The sequence below is a fragment of the Hyaena hyaena genome, unplaced genomic scaffold (assembly GCF_003009895.1).
Source record: "Hyaena hyaena isolate Hyena2069 unplaced genomic scaffold, ASM300989v1 scaffold_993, whole genome shotgun sequence".
Classification (NCBI taxonomy): Eukaryota; Metazoa; Chordata; class Mammalia; order Carnivora; family Hyaenidae; genus Hyaena; species Hyaena hyaena.
Genome location: NW_024081626.1, coordinates 373,855 through 379,861, shown reverse-complemented (window position 1 = coordinate 379,861; position 6,007 = coordinate 373,855). Strand labels below are relative to the sequence as shown.

The following is a 6,007-nucleotide window of genomic DNA, read 5'->3' as shown; positions in this document are numbered from 1 at the left end:
AGGAGAGGAGAGGAGAGGAGAGGAGAGGAGAGGAAAGGAGGAGAGGAGAGGAGGGGAGAGGAGAGGAGAGGTGAGGAGAGGAGAGGAGAGGAGAGGAGAGGGAGAGGAGAGGGAGAGGAGAGGGAGAGGAGAGGGAGAGGAGAGGAGAGGAGAGGAGAGGAGAGGAGAAGGGAGGGGACAGGAGGGAGGGGGGCGGAGGAAAGGAAAGGAAAGGAATCCAGCAGTGTAGTAGGTACTGAAGGGACAATTGTTTGGGAAGTTTCCAAAAAAACCCACTGCCAGAAGACTGCCACTGTTTGACCTGTCTGGAAACTTCCTGGAAATGCCCATTCATGGGATTTGAATTGACTCAGAGTTCACACAGTGAGGAAACATCTGGCTGTTAGTGACAAATAAATAACAGCGATTGTATGTAATTGCAGCTGCCTCAGGCAGAAAAATGAGGTAGGGTTAAAAAGATGGCCAAGAAAATTACATTGGAAAATCCAGGGACTAGAGGTTCACAAATGGCTTTGACAGGCTACACCTAGAGGTCTAGAGGGCAGAATACACATGCAAAGAGAGATGGAAGCTCAGGAAGATAATTTAAAAGAGCCTACTCTCTCACAAGCAGGAAATGAAAGCTGAGAAAGAATTATAAACCACTAGAGAACTGAGGGCATGCTGCAACATACACACCGAGCCTCTTTGCAAATGGTGGATGATTCACTGCTTTAAGGCATTGCTTTGAAGTTCCTTTTTTAATTTTCTTTAATGTTTATTTTTATTTTTGAGAGAGATAGAGAGAGACAGAGTGCCAGCAGGGGAGGGGCAAAGAGACAGGGAGACACAGAATCTGAAGAAGATTCCAGGCTCTGAGCTGTCAGTCCAGAGCCTGATGTGGGGCTTGAACTCCCTAACGCAAGATCATGACCTGAACCAAAACCAGATGTTTAACCACCTGAGCCACCCAGGTGCCCCAGCTTTGAAGTTGCTTTGAAGTGTCTACCAATCCCTAGCTGACTATGAGGTATACCAAAAATATTGTTGGCTCCACACTAGAAAGAATACGGAATGCATCGATTTGACCCAAATAAGGAATCAAACAGGAAAATAGTAAGCTTTTGGAAGTGGGGGTGAGGGGAGGGGAGGGGAGGGGAGGGGAGGGCTGGGCTGATTTCTCAAGTTATATTACGTAAAATAACTCAGTTTTGCCCTGGCCCTCCGCTTCCATGGCCAGCGGATTCTGCCTGTGCCACCAGTTCGGGGCCCCTGGCATTTCCTGCTGAATGCACTGAAGCTACTACAGTGCGCCGGGTAGTACTGGACAGTGTTGGGCCTGGGTGGCCTGGCGCTCTGCAGTGCCGGACTTCTCTACCTGGCCTTCTGTGCAGCTCTGGGCGCTCGCCCACCGCCTGGCTGCAGCCCTCTGCCTGCTGGGCCACCACCGGCCACCGTCTTCCTGGTGGTACTGCTGGCCAGCTCGCCGGGGGCAGCCGAGTGGCACAGCATAGTGCACCACACAAGGGGGGCAACCGCACAGCACAGCAGCCAGGGTGACAGGTGGGCACATTCTGCCAGTGGGCATAGGCAACCTGGGCGCTGAGGAATGGTCAACCCCGGAACATGAGCATGGTGACCTGCTGCTGCTCCCTGCACTGCACCATGTGTACGAGAGTCTCATGGCCAAGTTGCTGGCCATGCTGGCCTACCTGGACAAGCTGGGTCCTTTGAGTTCATGCTAATAGCAGATGACAATGTGTTTGTGGGGTTGCGGGAGCTGCTGGCAGAGCTGCACACACATGACCCCACCTGCTGCCACCATCTCAACTGGGGCTTCTTTCTAGGCTGAGGCAGTGTCAAGCCTGGGGGCCACAGGCACAAGGCCATCTGACAGCTCTGTGACTACTACCTGCCTACACGCCGAGCAGTGTCTATGTGCTCTCAGCTGACCTGGTGCACTACCTGTGCTTCAGCCGTGAATAGCTGCACATGTGGCACAGCAAGGAGGTGTCCCTGGGCACCTGGCTGGTGCTGGTAGATGGACAGCACAAGTACGACCAATGCTTCAACACCGAGTTGAAGTCCACTGGCTGCAACAACCTGTACCTGGTGACACACAAGCAGAGCCTGGAGAACGTGCTGGCGAAGCACAAGGCCCTGATAGGAGAAGACCATCTGGGCAAGCAGGATGTGCAGCTGGGCCTTTCCTACGACTTTGACTGGTGGGTGCCTCCCTCACAGTGCTGTCAGAGGAAGGAGGGCATCCCCTGAGCCGCAGCCACAGCTGATCTGCCACAGTCCCAATAGAACTGTTGGGAGCCAGGACAGATCGTTTGGGAGGTGGCCAGCACGGCCAGAGTCCTTCAGGGGCCTGCGGGGCAGATGATGAGTGGCCTCCCACTGGCTTTCCATGGACAAAGCTGAGAGGTTCCGGCTAGTTGCTCAAAATGAGCTCAGCCCTCAGGGAACCTGGTTTATGAAGGGCCCAATGGGGTTTTCAGGCAGATGCCAGGCAGCAGTGGGCAGCTCCTAGATCCTAGCTCTTGTGGGTACCACAGTGGCCATCATGCGGCCTCACTCAAGAGCATCTTGTTCTGGGTCTGGGAGACCCATGGTACTTGCCAGGACAACACATGGTGTCCAGGTACAAATGTTTTGTCCCTGGGTTTCGGGCAGCGTTGGCCTAGACTGGGAAGATGTCCAGTTTTGGATGTGATGGCTTAGACAGCAGGGGCTTGCAGCTCCACCTCAGCCTGTCCACTTGCTATTCTCTCCCAAGGTAGGGGCAAGCAGCCAGAAGCTGGAGCTGACAAGCACTTGCAGACCCTGACCCCAAAGAAAGAATCTGGACTTGTTTATGGGTGGGGACCCATTTCCTACATCGTGTTGACCATCCACCTAGGAAATCTGTGCATCAAGAGCTGTGGCTGCAGGGACCTGACCCTTGGACCCTTACCTGTTGCAACTTAGCTGTGTGTTGCACTCCAATGGCTTTTATCAAAATTGCTATAGATGCATTGGATTAGGTTACCTTTTTTAATGTTTCATGTTGGTATCTTTTGTCATGTGTAAGTTTAAAATTTAACTTTGTGTTATGTTAATTAGCTTCAATGGTATTTTGGTCTGTGTTGCTCTAGAGTGAGTTTGTGATAAATGTAATTCAGGGCTAGCCTGTGACTTATTTATAAATAATGTAAATTTGTGTAGATGAGGGTTTAAGTTGGGGATGTGTGGGTCTCAGTATTTTTGAAATTATTTAAGGGTGGATTTTTCTTTCAGAACTTGGAATTTGTGGATGAATTTGTTTTTACAACTTGAGTTGTAGACCCATTGCTGCATGTGTATTTATATGTGGAAGAATTCCAAAACTGTCAAAAAACAACTAGTTTTTAACAAAAATTATGAATCATGCAAAGAAATTAGAAAGTATGGTCCATACAAAACAAAACAGTCAATAGGTACTGTCCCCAAGGAGCTCAAATGTTGGAATTACATGATAAATACTTTTAAATGACTATTATAAACATGCTTAGCAAATGAAAGAAAACCATGTTTAGAGGATTTTTTTTAAAAAACTATGAGAATAACATTTCACCATATAAAAAATTTCAACGAAGAAACCAAATAAAACTTCTGGACAGAAAGTTGAATAACTGAAATTAAAGAGCCACTAAATAAGGTCATCAAATAATTGGAACTAGCAGGGAAAAACAGCAGTGAACTTGAAGATAGGTCAACTGAAATTATCTAATCTGAGGGACTAAAAAACAAACAAACAAACAACGCCCCCCAGAAAATCAGAGTCCACTGAAACACCATCAAGTGTACCAGCAGGTATATTAAAGGAGCCCCCAGAAGGAAGAAAGAGGCATTTTTCAAAAATATTTCAAATATTTCAAAACATAAAGACTAATTAGTTCCCAAATAAAACAAAATAGTAATCTACTTATCCAAGAAGCAACGAATTTCTATTATGATAAATGAAGAGATTCACACATAGTCACATCAAAACCAAACTGTCAAAAGCCAGACTTAAATATTGAAAGCAGTAGAAAAACCCCCAATAAATAATTCAATTAAAAATGTGAACAGAAATGAACAGACATTTCTCCGGAGAAGACATCCAGATGGCAAACAGACACATGAAAACACCTCTCATTATCACGGAAATGCAAATCAAAACTATAATGAGACCTAACACCTGTCAGAATGGCTAAAATCAACAACACAAGAAACAAGTGTTGATGAGGGTGTGGAGAAAAAGGAACCCCCTTGCACTGTTTGTGGGAATGCAAACTTGTGTAGCCACTGTGGAAAACAGGATGGAGTTTCCTCAAAAAGTTAAAAATAGCACTTTTCTATGATCTAGTAATCACCTTACTGGGTATTTAGCCAAAAAATACAAAAACATTAATTCAAAGGGATACATGCGTTCCTGTGTATACAGCAGCATTATTCACAACAGCTGAATTACAGAAACAGTCCAAGTGTCCATCTACAGATGAATGAAAAAGAAGATATAGTTTGTATGCACAATGGAATATTATTCAGCCATAAAAAAGAATGAAATCTTGCCATTTACAATATGGATGGACCTAGAGAGTACAATGCTAAGCAAAATAAGTCAGAGGAAGACAAATACTATATGATTTCATTCATATATGGGGTTTAAGAAACAAAAAGGAGCAAGGGGGAAAAAAAGAGAGAGGCAAACCAAGAAACAGGCTCCTAACTATAAAGAACAAATTGATGGTTACCAGAGGGATGGGCAAAATAGACAATGGGGATTAAGAAGTGCACTTGTTGTCATGATGAACACTGTGTGATGTATGGAATTGTACACCTGAAGTGATGTAACACTGTATGTTAATTATACTGGAATTAAAATTAAATTAAAAGAAAGTAGTAGAAAAAAATTGCTCATAAGGGATCCACATTTAGATTAACCACTGACTTCTCAGCAGACATCATGAAGTCCAATGAGCAACTGAATGACTTATTCAAAATCAAAGGAAAAGACCATCAACCAACAATGCTAAGTCCATAAAAACTATCTTTCAAAAATGAAGGTGAAATAAAGATCATCCCAGACAAACAAAAACTGACTATCTGTCTCTAACAGGACATATAATAAATACTAAAAGGAAAGCATCAGGCCAAAAAGACACTAGAGAGTATCTCAAATCCATATTAAAAAAAAATAAAAAGCACTGCTAAAGATAACTACATAAATAAATATAAGATACAGTATTAGTATATTGTGGCTTGTAAATCTTTTCTTCTCCAATTTGATTCAAAACATAACTGCATAGAAGAGTAATTATAAAATTGTGTGAAAGGGTTTAAAATTGATGGTCCTATAAAGACATAATATATATGAAAATAGTAGCACAAATGCATGGGGACATAATATAGCCATACTGGAGCAATATGTTTGTATACAATTGAAATTAAGTTGGTACTAATGTGTACTAAAATGATTTAAGTTAAAATGTAACTAGAATCCCAGAGTGATCACTAAGGAAGTAACTAAAAGTGACATAAAAATATATAGGAGTTAAACCGGTAGATGAAACAATACCTATTTGAAACAAAAGAAGTCAGTAACACAGAAACAGAGCAAAAACAAAGACACAGAAATGTAGACAATGAAGAATCATAAAATGGTAAATGGTGTGGTAAGAAGCTCCAAGAATCATCTATCCAGCAAAACAACTACTGAAATGATAAAAACTGTCAAAATCACTATTTTGGAAATCGACTCTAGTTGAAAATTTGAAGTGATCAGTGGAGACCCTGAAGAAGGAGGCTGGTAAATATTGTTTAATTTAAATGCTTGGCATAGCAGTTATCAGCCCCAAGCCTCAGCCATGCAGAAGCTAGATATTAAGATAGTGTCCCATATCCTGCTGTGGCTTGTTAGTTCCAGATGAGCTTTGTCCTCCAAAAATCTAGGTATATATTTTGATCTGATTGGTTTGGTTATTCACTTAAGAAACAGCACAGAGGGTGATCATTTCTACTG

General features: G+C 43.3%; 1 pseudogene; it reads left to right on the top strand.

Moving 5' to 3' along the window:
• The window catches only part of LOC120223476, a 6,371-nt pseudogene extending 4,118 nt beyond the window's left edge, over positions 1 to 2,253 (top strand).
• The last annotated feature ends 3,754 nt before the right edge of the window (positions 2,254 to 6,007 follow it).